Source organism: Leuciscus leuciscus (genome assembly GCF_965113295.1).
Source record: "Leuciscus leuciscus genome assembly, chromosome: 20".
In the NCBI taxonomy this organism is placed as follows: Eukaryota; Metazoa; Chordata; class Actinopteri; order Cypriniformes; family Leuciscidae; genus Leuciscus; species Leuciscus leuciscus.
Window position 1 is genome coordinate 25,157,256 of NC_138744.1, and position 16,538 is coordinate 25,173,793.

General features: G+C 43.3%; 2 long non-coding RNA genes across 2 annotated transcripts in view; one reads left to right on the forward strand and one right to left on the reverse strand.

Moving 5' to 3' along the window:
* The window catches only part of LOC309484288, a 223,615-nt gene that overhangs the window by 37,592 nt on the left and 169,485 nt on the right, over nucleotides 1–16,538 (reverse strand). The gene's annotated exons all lie outside the window — the stretch shown is intronic.
* LOC309484064 lies at nucleotides 6,408–7,913 on the forward strand. The gene is made up of 3 exons (XR_014200722.1): nucleotides 6,408–6,766; nucleotides 7,361–7,404; nucleotides 7,479–7,913. It is a non-coding gene; the product is annotated as an uncharacterized lncRNA (long non-coding RNA).

Sequence of the window (16,538 nt, forward strand, 5' to 3'; positions counted from 1 at the left end):
TCGCTATTCTGACTTTTTTTCTTGCAATTGCGAGTTTACATAATTGTGATATAAACTCGCAATTGCCAGTTATAAAGTTCTCTTAATGATTAATGGGTGTGTTTTTGGCCTAACGTGCAATAAACCAAAGCCAGTTGCGCTCGTGACATGGCGGTTTCGCTATTTACATGACGGAATTTGCAAGCAGAAAGACTGAACGCTTCTCCAGAGAGGAATCCTTTTTTTTTATATATATTTAAAGCTACACTGTATAGGATTTTCTCCCATCTAGCAGGGAAATTGTTTATGACTACCAACTGAATATTACTTTCTAGCCCCTCCCATTCCGAGGGCTTTTTAACTCCTACGGTGGCCGTATTATTTCAAATCTGCTGGCAGTCGCGAGTGATCTCCCCCTCGTATTCGTCACGGCGCCACTGAGTGTAAAAACGCAAAAGGCGAAGCTTGAATTTCCAGGTATGTCCCTCTTTGGCCAATGTATTTTCAAGATGGAGGCGCAACATGGCTACCGCCATTCGAGCAACTCGCTCGTATGTATTCTGAATGGCAGATTCTTTACGAGAATACTTGATTAGTTGGTAGAAGTAATTACACATTAATGAGTACATATTATTTTGAAAGAACAAAGTGTTTTTTGCAAAGAATCAACTTAAAAAATTACACAGTGTAGCTTTAAAAATGTTTGTGTGATGCTGCCCTGTGTGTGTAATAAGCAGAGTGTACGCGCGTTGTGGAACCGCCTATAGGCACACATTACTTACATTATCAATAATAAATGTTAAAATGCCCTTTAAATGCTAAAAAAAAAATACTGCGCTATTGGCTTTAGACCAGGTTTTTGTTGGTCAGTTTATTTCAGTTTCTCAAAGTAGCAACACGCCAATAATGCACCTGAACACACTCGTTCTCAGACCAGCAGCCCCTGGGTACAAAAAAGGGCGCAATGCATTTGCTATTTAAACAACTATTCACGCAGGACGTGAAAATGAAAACTGCGTTGGGTTGAAACTAGCAAAAAAAAACGTCTCAGGTTACGACTGTAACCTATGTTCCCTGAGAACAGGGAACGAGACACTGCGTCAGAGCGCTATGGGGGGAACGCCTTCACGTGAACCGGTGTCTGAAACGCTTATCTAATCACAGCAATCCTATTGGCCGGCGACAGCCTATGACATCATCACTGGTGTGACCCGGAAGTATATAAGGGGAGCCTGGAGAACATGTCAACAAGTTATCGTCTGAGGGGACTGTTCAGCAGGCATCTCCGAGGCATGGCGGGAAGACGCAGTGTCTCGTTCCCATTTCTCAGGGAAAATAGGTTACAGCCGTAACCTGAGACGTTCCCTTTCGAAAGGGAACTCGCACTGCGTCAGAGCGCTATGGGGAACGATCTACCCACACTGCCATGCTGAGGGGAGTGCATGCCAAATTATGGCTGTGACAAAAAAAGTAAAAAAAATGGCAGTTTCACTGAAATGCCAAAAACATATAGGCTGTCAGTGACAGTATTCCCTATGGCCACTGCCTGAGCTTCATGCTAAGCGAGGAAGTAACTTTTTGCTTCACATAAAGGACTTGACCCAGAGCCGGCTCAAGGGTATGGATACCACAGCCCAACTTTAGAGGGGGGTTCCTTTCAGGGAATATGGCCAGGGGGTCCAAAGGAGTCCCATCCAGACACTTTCTGAAGGGGACATGAAGTCAACCCCACATGCCATAGGGAGGACTGCAGATAGTACCAGTGATCGCTCACAGACCGGATCATAGAGACGGGCATCCTGGAGAGTAGAACTCAGCATATCACTTTCTAACCCTTGCGAACGAGGGGAGTAACTCTACTTGATCCTGGATCTACACAGTGCTTCAGAGCCCTGTGGAGGCTGGCACTCTGAAAGGGACCCTAATCAGGGGAGCGCCTCCAGCTCTAGGGCTGATCTAACAGGGAGGCCTCGTGAGAGTCATTCAACCTTCCGACCAGACTTAGGGAGCCAAGTATTCATACAGAACGATCCTCAGATAGATTCTGGAACACTATACTCAAAACGTGATAAGTATGGACCAAACTCTGGGCTAAGTTTTGCCTTTGCTATGCTAAGCATCCAACTCAATGGGGATCCGCCTTCAAGGAGGCCTGTCAAGGCCTAACGACTTGATAGAGGGACTTTTAGCAGAGCTAGTCACAGAAGTCAGGTGCTCTCACAGACATCTCTGTGGGCCTGGTTATACTTATTTCACATAGCCAACAGGCAGTGTACTCAGCAAAAGTGCTATCGACCCTTTAAAGCAAGGGGAGTACAATCTTACACTACCGGATTATCGAGGAGGCGTACTGTAAGGCCTACAGCTTCGACTTTCACGGACGTCAGCCCAGGCATTGCCTTGTTCCCTAAACAGAGTCTCTAATACTATTTGCCTCACTAGTGGAGGCATCCGATAGGGAGGACTTCAGAAAGTGGCAGTAAGCACTCACAGACCGGATCATAGAGACGGGCATCCTGGAGAGTAGAACTTTCTAACCCTTGCAAACGAGGGAAGTGACTCTACTCGATCCTGGATCTACACAGTGCTTCAGAGCCCTGTGGAGGCTGGGCACTCTGAAAGGGACCCTAATAAAGGAAGCACCTCCAGCTCTAAGGTCTATACTGCCAAAAGGCAGTGTACTCAGCAGAAGTGCAATCGACCTTTTAAAGCAAGGGGAGTACAATCTTACGCTACCGGACTATCGAGGGACCTACTGTAAGGCCTACATCTTCGAATGTCACGGGCGTCAGCCCAGGCAGTGCTTCGGGTCTAATGCTGCGTTCACACCGGACGCGAATAGCGCGTCAAATTCGCGTCTACCGCGTCTAGTTTGACGCTTGACCACATGTGTACATTCGCGTGTCAAGAGCGAGATTGACGCGCGTAAAAACAAAAGTTTGAAGCGACATTTACGCGCGTCAGAGGCGAAAGTTTCGAAACCCGTTGGCGGCCATCTTTTTTAGATGTTTATCGAGCATTAGCATTAGCATTAATCGAGAGAGTCACCGCTCGTATATGCTCTGGAGAGCAGAAACAGCTGCGTAGGGGACATCGTCGCTGTACTCGGGTCCACCAGACTCTCCGGAGGGTTTCAGGAGTTTCACAATTTGGTCCAGGACCTAGGTTTGGTGGACCTAACGGTGAGGACGCTGACGAGGACAGCGTAGGCCGTATAAGGCCTCGGCCTCGAGTGGTCGCTGCCTGACGAGCCCGCGCTGTACAGCCCGGCGCAAGGTTCACCCTCGCCCGCACCCACCTAATCTGTCATTTTTTTTGTTTTAGTTTGTATACACTAAATTGTATTTGTTGTCTTCACATTAGATTAATAATGTTTCATATAGATATGGAATAAATTGCATTCAATACAAAATGAGTATCTCTCATATATTGAAATCGAGTTTTTATGTGAAAGATTTGCTTTGTTGTGCATTTTAGTCATATTACAAAATAATGTATTGAGGCCAAACATAAAATAACATTATAAACTGTCACTTCACCACGTGACAGCAGCAAGCAGCTGAAGCAGGCTCCTGATTGGTTAACGCGGTGCGAATTGACGCAGAAGTTCAGATTTTTCAACTCGGGCGGCAGACGCGAATTCGCGTCAAACACGAGAATGCACAAAAAGCACTACATAAAACATTCGCGCGTAACGCGCTTAACGCACCAGACGCTCAATTCGCGCCATTCGCGCGAACTTGACGCGCGAATGAGGCGTATTCGCGTCTACCGCGCCGCGCTCTACGCCTCATTCGCGCCGCAGGAATTTTTTACGCGCGTAACGCGTCTTTGCATTGACTTAACATTGAAATCACTCGCGCCTGACGCGCAATTCGCGTCCGGTGTGAACGCACCATAAGGGAGCATACTCAACCATCCCAACTCGGAGGGAGTAACTAATCTGTCTCTACCTGAGCCTGGGTGGTGAGGGGTGATATCATACGAGCTATGGGTAGCAAAGTACTCTAATAAAGACCCTAACAAGGGGAGTACTATCAGCATGACCCTGAGTAGGGCTGCACGATTTGGGGAAAATGTCATATTGCGATAATTGAGGTCAATATTGCGATTACGATTGCGATATGCGATATAATAAGCAAATGGTTTCATGAGTCAACTTGCTTGGTTCTCAAGGAAAATAAATGCACACACAGATTAGTGATAATCAGCCTAAAGAAAAAAGTTCTTTAGTCAAGAACAGTGAGTGTTTTTCTCTGTTCCCTTTGTTCTTTGATTAACTTTAGGACAGATTTTTTTTTTTATTATTGCATTTTAACAAGAACAAAACATAATTTACATACAAGAGTACATATAACCATACATGACAGGGGTAAAGAAAAATAAAATATATAGAAAAATAAAAAAATAAAAAAGAATAACTTTAGCGACGGATATAATTAGTGGCTACAGTGTACTGTCCCTTTAAGACCAGCCGCTGTCAGAGACGCAGATCTCACACGCGCCTCATTCTTTCACGAGTCATCACAACTCTTCATGTTCATCATAAGACTACTCATATGTTATGAAGACACTCGACAAAAAGACATTTTGGCATAATTGTGTGTTATTGTTCGTTCAAGCTCGAAAGAGAACTGTATTCTGTAATGCTGTATTGTGCGCACGCACGATATTAGCGCGAGTCTTTCTGTCTGTCACAGTCAGGACATTCACAGGCAGCGCGCTCATTTTGGCATACATGTGTGTTGTTCGTTCTACCGCGAAAGAGAACTTCATACTGGCGCGTGTCTATCTCTGTGTGTGTGTGTGTGTGTGTGTGTGTGTGTGTGTGTGTGTGTGTGTGTGTGTGTGTGTGTGTGTGTGTGTGTGTGTGTGTGTGTGTGTGTGTGTGTGTGTGTGTGTCAGGAGGACATTCACAGGCAGCTCGTTCTTTTATGTCTTATCGCGCATGAATGGTTTAAAAGCATTTGCATTAATAAAGTACGTTAACGGCGCTAATTTGTTAATTTAATATAAAATCGCAGCATTTTGCGTCATATAATCGCGTAGGCTTGACATCGCAATTGCGATTGCGATACGATAAATTTTTGCAGCACTAACCCTGAGGAATGTATCAGGGTCGAGGCCTATTATCTTGTATTTTTTACAAGACAGATTTCACATTCTCTACTAAACCCAAGGAAATGGAGGCCACATTAACCCTCTGGGGTCGGCAAACGCGCCCCCGCGTTTTGCTGGATTTTCTTCACATAGTAGCACAATAAACTTAAACTAGATGCGAAAGTTCGTCGAGACAAACTTTAAGTTGGCTTGAGAAAGTTTGGACCAGAAATATTTTTGCTAGGTGGTTGCTAGGATGTTATGGGTGGTCGCTATGGTGTTGCTAGGCGGTTGTTAGGGAATTCTGGGTGCTTGCTATGGTGTTGCTAAGGTATTCTGGGTGGTTGCTAGGCGGTTGCTAGGGTGTTCTGGGTGGTTGCTAGGCGGTTGTTAGGGTGTTCTGGTTGGTTGCTATGGTGTTGCTAGGCGGTTGCTAGAGTATTCTGGGTGGTTGCCAGGGTGTTCTGGGTGGTTGCTAGGCTGTTTTGGGTGGTTGCTAGGGTATTCTGGGTGGTTGCTAGGCGGTTGCTAGGATATTTTGGGTGGTTGCTAGGGTCTTTTGGGTGGTTGCTAGACGGTTGCTAGGGTGTTGCTAGGGTATTTTGGGTGGTTACTAACTACTAAAGTAGTTTGAAGTTTACTCAGAGTTTATGAATTTAGAGTTTATAAGTGTATTAAATTGATGAGTTTATAAGTACGAGTTTTTGAGTTTAGAGTTTATAAGTTTAAATGAGTTTAAGAGTTCAGAGCCTGTTAATTTATGAGTTTAAGAGTTCATAAGTCTATGAATTCATGAGTTTATAAGTTAATTAGTTCATAAGTGTATGAGGTTAGAGTTTATAAGTTAAATGAAGTAAATTTAGTAGTTTGAAGTTTAAATTAGTTTAAAGTTTAAATAAGTTTGAAGTTTAAAGTTTAAATTAGTTTGAAGTTTAATTTAGTTTGAAGTTTAAAGTAGTTTAAAGTTTAAAGTATGGTTGGTTGCTAGGGTGTTGCTAGGTGGTTGCTAGGGTATTCTGGGTGGTTGCTAGGCTGTTTTGGGTGGTTGCTAGGGTATTCTGGGTGGTTGCTAGGTGGTTGCTAGGATATTTTGGGTGGTTGCTAGGGTGTTCTGGGTGGTTGCTAGGTGGTTGCTAGGGTGTTGCTAGGGTATTTCGGGTGGTTACTTGGGTATTCTGGGTGGTTGCTAGGCGGTTGCTAGGATATTTTGGATGGTTGCTGGGGTCTTTTTGGAGGTTGCTAGGCGTTGCTAGGGTATTTTGGGTGGTTGCTAGGCGATTGCTAGGGTGTTTTGGGTGGATGCTAGGCTGTTTTGGGTGGTTGTTAGGCGGTTGCTAGAATATTTTGGGTGGTTGCTAGGGTCTTTTGGGTGGTTGCTAGGCGGTTGCTAGGGTATCTTGGGTGGTTGCTAGGGTGTTCTAGGCGGTTGCTAGGCAGTTGCTAGGGTGTTATGGGTGGTTACTAGAATGTTTTGGGTGGTTGCTAGGCTGTTTTGGGTGGTTGTTAGGCGGTTGCTAGAATATTTGGGGTGGTTGCTAGGGTCTTTTGGGTGGTTGCTAGGCGGTTTCTAGGGTATTTTGGGTGGTTGCTAGGGTGTTCTAAGCAGTTGCTAGGCGGTTGCTAGGGTGTTATGGGTGGTTACTAGAATGTTTTGGGTGGTTGCTAGGTGGTTGCTAGGGCATTTTGGGTGGTTACTAGGGTGTTCTGGGTGGTTGCTAGGCGGTTGATAGAACATTTTCGGTTGTTGCTAGGGTCTTATGGGTGGTTGCTAGGCGGTTGCTAGGGTATTTTGGATGGTTGCTAGGATCTTTTTGGAGGTTGCTAAGCGGTTGCTAGGGTATTTTTGGTGGTTGCTAGGGTGTTCTGGGTGGTTGCTAGGCTGTTTTGGGTGGTTGTTAGGCGGTTGCTAGACTATTTTGGGTGGTTGCTAGGGTCTTTTGGGTGGTTGCTAGGTGGTTGCTAGGGTATTTTGGGTGGTTGCTAGGGTGTTCTAGGTGGTTGCTAGGCGGTTGCTAGGGTGTTATGGGTGGTTACTAGGATGTTTTGGGTGATTGCTAGGGTGTTGCTAGGGTATTTTGGGTGGTTACTAGTGTGTTCTGGGTGGTTGCTAGCCGGTTGCTAGGATATTTTGGATGTTTGCTAGGGTCTTTTGGGAGGTTGCTAGGCGGTTGCTAGGGTGTTCTGGGTGGTTGCTATGGTGTTCTGGGTGGTTGCTAGGGTGTTCTGGGTGGTTGCTATGGTGTTGCTAGGCGGTTGCTATGGTATTCTGGGTGGTTGCTAGGCAGTTGCTAAGGTATTCTGGGTGGTTGCTAGGCGGTTGCTAGGGTGTTCTGGGTGGTTGCTATGGTGTTGCTAGGCGGTTGCTAAGGTATTCAGGGCGGATGATATGGTGTTACTAGGTGGTTGGTAGTTGTCACAGATGGTTACTATGGAGTTTTTATAGAGTTCTTAGCATGATCTTGGCATGATTTAACACTTAACTAATCACTATTAGCATGTAGCTATTCACTGCTAGCATGTGTAGCATGTTGGAAGTGCTGTTTGCTAGCATGAGTCAAAAGAGCCAAACCTCATCTCTATACGATGTTCTGATACAGAGATATAGGTCTTGCAAAACAGTTGCTAGGGTACTCAAGTTTGGTTGCTATGGAGTTGCTTGGGAGCTGGGAGCTTTAAACTTAAGAAGTTTAAAGTGGTTTGAAGTTTAAAGTAGTTTAAAGTAGTTTGAAGTTTATGACAGATAGATGGATAAATAAGTTAGATAGACACACACACACACACACACACACACACACACACACACACACACACACACACACACACACACACACTACCTCGCTTACACACTCACTCAGACACACACACACACACTCAGAGTTTTTGAGTTTAGAGTTTATAAGTTTAAATGAGTTTAGAGTTCAGAGTTTATTAATTTATGAGTTTAAGGCCCAATCCCAATTCTATTTTATACCCCTTCGCCTACCCCTAACCCTTACCCCTTGCCCCTTGAAACAGAGTGGCAAGGCGTAGGGGTGAAAATATTCCCCTAAGAAATGGGACACCACTACTACACCATTACAAGTCATTATACGCCGTTGCTAGCGCCTACCTCACAGGTGATGCGCCAATGTTTATCACAAACTTCCAAGATGCCGTCGTCAGCTGTAGTCTTGCGTGAGTTACAGCTATTTTTTTTGCATTTTTCTTCTGAAGTTCGCAGAAAACAACGGAGATGACGATATCTTCGACGCCTAATGCTGCGTTCACACCAAACGCGAATAGAGCGTCTGGCGCGAGTGATTTTAATGTTAAGACGCGTTTACGCGCGTCTGGAAGTCTTGCGGCGCGAATGAGGCATTTAGCGCGGCACGGTGGACGCGAATTCGCCTCATTCACTTCAAACTTTTGCTTTTTACACGCGTCATATTGTTAACGAACTTTAGCGATTTTTTTTTTTGCAACCGTTTCTTTGAAGAACCTGACCGTAAATATGAACACAAGATTGAATGCAACATAAAGAAAATGATTATTGGCAGTCATGTTGCCTCTGTAGCCGGTGTATGCAGGTACATTTCTCATGCCCCTTCGTTTGAAGTGTGGTCCCGAAAATTTTTAGTTTCAAGGGCTATCTGGCCCTTCCCCTTACCCCTACCCCTCCAACCAAAAGAGAATCGAGACAACCCTACCCCTTCACGGGAACGCGCAAAACGGAGGAGTAGGGGTGGTTGCAAGGCGGTTGCTAGAGTATTTTTGGTGGTTGCTAGGGTCTTTTGGGTGGTTGCAAGGCGGTTGCTAGGGTGTTCTGGGTGGTTGCTATGGTGTTGCTAGGCAGTTGCTAAGGTATTCTGGGTGGTTGCTAGGTGGTTGCTAGGGTGTTCTGGGTGGTTGCTAAGGTATTCTGGGTGGTTGCTAAGTGGTTGCTAGGATATTTTGGGTGGTTGCTAGGGTCTTTTGGGTGGTTGCAAGGCGTTTGCTAGGGTATTTTGGGTGGTTGCTAGGCGGTTGCTAGGATATTTTGGGTGGTTGCTAGGGTCTTTTGGGTGGTTGCTAGGGTGTTCTGGGTGGTTGCTAGGCAGTTGCTAAGGTGTTATGAGTGGTTGCTAGGATGTTTTGGGTGTTGCTAGGGTATTTTGGGTGGTTGCTAGGGTGTTCTGGGTGGTTGCTAGGTGTTTGCTAGGGTGTTATGGGTGGTTGCTATGGTGTTGCTAGGTAGTTGCTAAGGTATTCAGGGCGGTTGATATGGTGTTACTAGGTGGTTGGTAGTTGTCACAGATGGTTACTATGGAGTTTTTATAGAGTTCTTAGCATGATCTTGGCATGATTTAACAATTCACTTATTGCTATTAGCATGTAGCTATTCACTGCTAGCATGTGTAGCATGTTGGAAGTGCTGTTTGCTAGCATGAGTCAAAAGAGCCAAACCTCATCTCTATACGATGTTCTGATACAGAAATATAGGTCTTGCAAAACAGTTGCTAGGGTACTCAAGTTTGGTTGCTGTGGAGTTGCTTGGGAGCTGGAAGCATTAAACTTAAGAAGTTTAAAGTGGTTTGAAGTAGTTCGAAGTTTATGATAGATAGATAGATAGATAGATAGACAGACAGACAGACAGACACACACACACACACACACTCACACAACCTCGCTCACTCAGTTTATGAGTTTAGAGTTTTTAAGTGTATAAATTGATGAGTTTATAAGTGTACGAGTTTTTGAGTTTAGAGTTTGTTTAAATGAGTTTAGAGTTCAGAGTTTATTAATTTATGAGTTTAAGAGTTCATAAGTCTATGAATTCATGAGTTTATTATTTAATTAGTTATTAAATTTAAGTTAATTAGTTTATAAGTGTATGAATTTAGAGTTTATTAGTTTAAATGAGTCTCATTGGCTCATATAGTATATAGAACGGTAGTTTGATTTAGTCTTCAAGGTGTTTAGATTTGAATTTTTGTCAGTTGGTGAGTTTAAAAATGAAAACATTCCACAATGTTCAAGTCAATGGGAGTTTTTCCGAGTTTTGATCGTCATTTTTAGGAAAACCGTAAGTCCGATCAGTCTGAAAAGATAAAGCAACTATCTTCAGAACAGTTTGAAGGTCTGAGCCGAGTTTGGAGTATGTAGAGTTAAAGCTCTAGGAGGAGTTTGAGGCAACAGTTTTTCACAGAAGAATAAAAATAATATTAAAGGTATAGCGGAGGATCTTTCCAAATTTTAGATAAGACCCGCCCTCTCCACTTTTTGAAAAGTTTGATTGATTCACCAGAATGATTGACAATTAGGAGGACCAATAATTTAGACTACCCACCAGGAAGTAAAACATCCTCCGCTATACCTTTAATAATAACTAGATGCGAAAGTTCGTCGAGACAAACTTTAAGTTGGCTTGAGAAAGTTTGGACCAGAAAGTTTTATGCTAGGCGGTTGCTAGGATGTTATGGGTGGTTGCTAGGGTGTCCTGGGTGGTTGCTAGGGTCTTTTGGGTGGTTGCTAGGGTGTTTTGGGCGGTTGCTAGGGTGTCTTGGGTGGTTGCTAGGGTGTCTTGGATGGTTGCTAGGGTCTTTTGGGTGATTGCTATGGTGTTTTGGGCGGTTGCTAGGGTGTCTTGGGTGGTTGCTAGGGTATTTTGGGTGGTTGCTAGGGTGTTCTAGGTGGTTGCTAGGGTGTCCTGGGTGGTTGCTAGGGTCTTTTGGGTGGTTGCTAGGGTGTTATGGGTGGTTGCTAGGGTGTTTTGGGTGGTTGCTAGGGTATTCTGGGTGGTTGCTAGGATATTTTGGGTGGTTGCTAGGGTCTTTTGGGTGGTTGCTAGGCGGTTGCTAGGGTGTTCTGGGTGGTTGCTAGGGTGTTTTGGCTGGTTGCTAGGGTATTCTGGGTGGTTGCTATGCGGTTGCTAGGATATTTAGGGTGGTTGCTAGGGTCTTTTGGGTGGTTGCTAGGCGGTTGCTAGGGTATTTTGGGTGGTTGCTAGGGTATTCTGGGTGGTTTCTAGGGTATTTTGGGTGGTTGCTAGGCTATTTTGGGTGGTTGCTAGGGTCTGTTGGGTGGTTGCTAGGCGGTTGCTAGGGTATTTTGGGTGGTTGCTATGGTATTCTGGGTGGTTGCTAGGGTCTTTTGGGTGGTTGCTAGGCGGTTGCTAGGGTGTTCTGGGTGGTTGCTAGGGTGTTTTGGGTGGTTGCTAGGGTATTCTGGGTGGTTGCTAGGTGGTTGCTAGGATATTTTGGGTGGTTGCTAGGGTGTTCTGGGTGGTTGCTAGGCGGTTGCTAGGGTGTTATGGGTGGTTACTAGGATGTTTTGTGTGGTTACTATGGTGTTGCTAGGGTATTTTGGGTGGTTGCTAGGGTGTTTCGGGTTGTTGCTAGGGTGTTCTGGGTGGTTGCTAGGCGGTTGCTAGGGTGTAATGGGTGGTTACTAGGATGTTTTGTGTGGTTGCTATGGTGTTGCTAGGGTATTTTGGGTGGTTGCTAGGCGGTTGCTAGGGTGTAATGGGTGGTTACTAGGATGTTTTGTGTGGTTGCTATGGTGTTGCTAGGGTGTTCTGGGTGGTTGCTAGGATATTTTGGGTGGTTGCTAGGGTCTTTTGGGTGGTTGCTAGGGTGTTCTGGGTGGTTACTAGGATGTTTTGTGTGGTTGATATGGTGTTGCTAGGGTATTTTGGGTGGTTGCTAGGGTGTTTTGGGTGGTTGCTAGGGTGTTCTGGGTGGTTGCTAGGCGGTTGCTAGGGTGTTCTGGGTGGTTACTAGGATGTTTTGTGTGGTTGCTATGGTGTTGCTAGGGTATTTTGGGTGGTTGCTAGGGTCTTTTGGCTGGTTGCTAGGCGGTTGCTAGGGTGTAGTTGGGTGGTTGCTAGGTGGTTGCTAGGGTGTTCTGGGTAGTTGCTAGGATATTTTGGGTGGTTGCTAGGGTCTTTTGGGTGGTTGCTAGGTTCTTTTGGGTGGTTGCTAGGCGGTTGCTATGGTGTTTTGGGTGGTTGCTAGGGTGTTCTCGGTGGTTGCTAGGCGGTTGCTAGGGTGTTATGGGTGGTTACTAGGATGTTTTGTGTGGTTGCTATGGTGTTGCTAGGGTCTTTTGGGTGGTTGCTAGGGTCTTTTGGTGGTTGCTAGGTGGTTGCTAGGGTGTTTAGGGTGGTTGCTAGGATATTTTGGGTGGTTGCTAGGATCTTTTAGGCGGTTGATAGGGTGTTCTGGGTGGTTGCTATGGTATTCAGAGCGGTTGATATGGTGTTACTAGGTGGTTGGTAGTTGTCACATATGGTTACTATGGAGTTTTTATAGAGTTCTTACTTAACTAATCGCTATTAGCATGTAGCTATTCACTGCTAGCATGTGTAGCATGTTGAAAGTGCTGTTTGCTAGCATGAGTCAAAAGAGCCAAACCTCATCTCTATACGATGTTCTGATACAGAGATATAGGTCTTGCAAAACGGTTGTTAGGATACTCAAGTTTGGTTGCTATGGAGTTGCTTGGGAGCTGGGAGCTTTAAACTTAAGAAGTTTAAATTGGTTTAAAGTTTAAAGTAGTTTGAAGTTTATGACAGAGAGATAGATAGATAAATAAATTAGATAGATAGATACACACACACACACACACACACACACACACTCAAACAGACTACCTCGCTCACACACTCACTCAGACACTCAGACACACACACACACACACACACACACACACACACACACACTCAGAGTTTATGAGTTTAGAGTTTATAAGTGTATAAATTGATGAGTTTATAAGTGTACAAGTTTTTGAGTTTAGAGTTTATAAGTTTAAATGAGTTTAGAGTTCAGAGTTGATTAATTTATGAGTTTAAGAGTTCATAAGTCTATGAATTCATGAGTTTATTTGTTAATTAGTTATTACATTTAAGTTAATTAGTTTATAAGTGTATGAGATTAGAGTTTATTAGTTTAAATGAGTTTCATTGGCTAATATATATAGAATGGCAGTTTGAATGAGTCTTCAAGGGATTTAGATTAAAATTTTTGTCGGTTGGTGAGTTTGAATTTTTTTAGAATGCCCAATGTTAAGTCAATGGGAGTTTTTCCGAGTTTTGATCGTCATTTGTAGGAAAACCGTAAGTCCGATCAGTCTGAAAAGATAAAGCAACTAACTTCAGATCAGTTTGAGTGTCTGAGCCGAGTTTGGAGTATGTAGAGTTAAAGCTCTAGGGCGAGTTTGAGTCAACAGTTTTTTACAGAAGAATAATAATAATATTAACTAGAATGTACATTTCCTGAAGAAAATGTGAAGTGGTGCTTGCAGTGGCAAAACTCGCCACTGGGCAGATGCTAACACAATTAACATGTTGTGATACCATGATATACCACGTTTTAGCATTATTTACCACGATTTACCATGTTTCTAAGATGATTTACTACGATTTACCACATTCCAGCATTATTTACTATGATTAACATGTTGTTAAAATGATGCTAGCATGATTAGCATGTTGCTAGTATTATGCTAGCTTGATTAACATGTTGTTAGCATGATGCTAGCTTGAATAGCATTGTGATAGCTTAATTAGCATATTGGTAGCATGATGCTAGCATGATTAGCATTATGTTAGCATAATGCTAGCTTGATTAGCATGTTGGTAGCTTGATGTTAGCATGATTAGCATGTTGCTAGCATGTTTTTAGCTAGATGCTAACATGATTAGCATTTTGCTAGCATTATGCTAGCTTGATTAGCATGTTGCTAGCATGATGCTAGCTTGATTAGCATGTTGCTAGCATGATGCTAGCTTGATTAGCATGTTGGTAGCATTATGCTAGCATTATTAGCATTTTGCTAGCATTATTAGCATTTTGCTAGCTTGATTAGCATGATGCTAGCATGATGCTAGCTTGATTAGCATGTTGCTAGCATGATACTAGCATGATTAGTATGTTGCTAGCATGTTTTTAGCAAGATGCTGTTGCCAGGTGGTGGTTGCTAGGGTTTTCTGGGTGGTTGCTATGGTGTTGCTAGGCAGTTGCTAAGGTGTTCTGGGTGGTTGCTAGGCAGTTGCTAGGGTATTCTTGGTGGTTGCTAGGTGGTTGCTATGGTGTTGCTAGGCAGTTGCTATGGTATTCTGGGTGGATGCTAGGGCGTTGCTAGGCAGTTGCTAGGGTGTTCTGGGTGGTTGCTAGGCGTTCTGGGTGGTTACTAGGCAGTTGCTAGGCAGTTGCTAGGGTGTTCTGGGTGGTTGCTAGAGTTTTTTGGTGGTTAACCCCCTGAGGTCTACGGTATCGCCGGCGATACCAGCTCGCTTTTTTTTTATTAGTGTAAAAGAAACTCATAAATACTCTGTTGACTTTGATTTTCCATAGGAGTTTCATACATCAATCGATTCTGTTAAATGTGTATTATTTTTGTGTATACTCACAATAAAAACAAAGTGTTGTGCTTTTTGCCAAATAAAGAAAAATAAACACGAAGCGAGTTCTGCCTTCTCTCTGCCAGTGAAGTCCATTCTGAAACGCGTCCGAAAATTAACAATAACTCAGCGAATACTCAGTCAAACAGACATACAGACAGACAGGCATGAAGCTTGAATTCTCTTCTTTTAAATGAAGTCATTTATATAAAAAAACAATTATTCTCATCTTGTGAAATCTGTATTAAAAGAGAGCGATTCCAGTCGAGCTCATCTCATCTCATTACGTTATAATCGGCCCCGCCCACGGAGAGCGCGCGCTATTCAAACGCAAATGGCTGAGGCAATCCTGTGAACGCCCACATCAGCTCGAGAAAACACACAAGTTTATTTAGATCATTATTTGTTTACACCGTCTTGCAGCGCTGTGAGGAATAATACTAATGGAAAATGTCCCTCAGAAGTGCGGGTATATCGAGGAGCGAGCTGAGGAATACAAGTAAGTTTTTTCCTTCTCACGTGAATTTCTTCACGTGGGTTTCTGTTTATGAATGAATAAACGGCATGAATGCGCGCTGTTTACCACAGCTGGCAAAGACAGTTTAAATTTAAATCGCGTGTGTGAATGGATGATGATGTTTTAGCAAACTGTATTGCTATACTGAGATAAGTAAACATCGACTGAATGTTGAAATAAAATGTAGGCTATTTGTATAAGCAACGTATTAAACTGCAAATTAACAATATGCCCTAATATTTCATGAAAACAACGTTACAGTCAGACGAAATATGAAAGACAACATTTTGTTGACCAGATTTGGGTACAGTTTTTACTGTAGAATATACTGCCACATCAAATAAGCTTTTGTTTAGCCATTTCTATATATAAAATACTATTTTTGTCAAAAATAAAGTCATCAACTAAGATGTTAGCTGTTCCAATGTTGGTTATATTCAAACTAATGAATACATAGATAAAATGTAGGGCCTATAATCATTTTTTTTTACAAAGAAAGAGTACACTTGAAATATTGTTGAAATTGTAATTATTGTTGTAATTGTAACCATTTTAATAAAATAGCAAAACATATTTACAAGATAGATGTAAGCAAAATCTTAAATGGTCAATATAAGTCTTCTTCTAAATATATCTTTTGTCCTTGCATTGTGGCTCAGTCAGTGTCACACCTGAGTGAATGGCTAATTATGCAGAGTGGGTGTATTCTAAGGTGTAAACCACTCCTCGTTCACGCCCCCTCGCATATTGGCTTTCCAAGCAAAACCTGTATGGTGTTACTAGGTGGTTGGTAGTTGTCAAATATGGTTACTATGGAGTTTTTATAGAGTTCTTAAAATCTTTAATAACGAGTTCCTTCAGTACGGCACTCGGCCTGCGGCCTCGTGCCTATGGCCGAATAGGCACAAGCATGGAGCAATATCGCAAGGCTACGAGTGTGATATTGCTTTAAAAAATGTAAAAAAAAATGTTTTTATATTATTTATTGGTTTAGGGTGGTTGCTAGGGAGCTCAGAGTGGTTGCTAGGGTGCTGTAACTGGTTGCTAGGGTGTGGCTATGAAGATTTTAGGCCATTACTTATTGGCTGCTTGATAATATAAATCCTCTGAGGGAGAGAGAGAGGGAGAGAAACGCAGGGGTGTCAGGCCCTTTGGAGTGGTGTGTGTGAAAACGGCAGTTGGGATTCAAATGTTTTTAGAAGTCAATGGGACTTTTTTGGCCGCTTTTTCGTCCGCTGTGCGAACATCGTACACCCGATCGCTTAGAAAAGTCATAGCACACCTCTCCTCAATGAGCCGGTCGATTTGACACCTCACTCAGGGGTCTGTGACAAACGGTGCGTGGCGAGTTACGCGCCAAACTTTTGTCCGGAATAATAATAAGAAGAACTAGAATGTACATTTCCTGGAGAAAATGTGAAGTGGTGCTTGCAGTGGCAAAACTCGCCACTCGGTTGCTAGAGTGTGGTAAACCATGATATACCACGTTTTAGCATTATTTACCACGATTTACCATGTTTCTAAGATGATTTACTACGATTTACCACAATCCAGCATGATTTACTATGATTAACATGTTGTTAA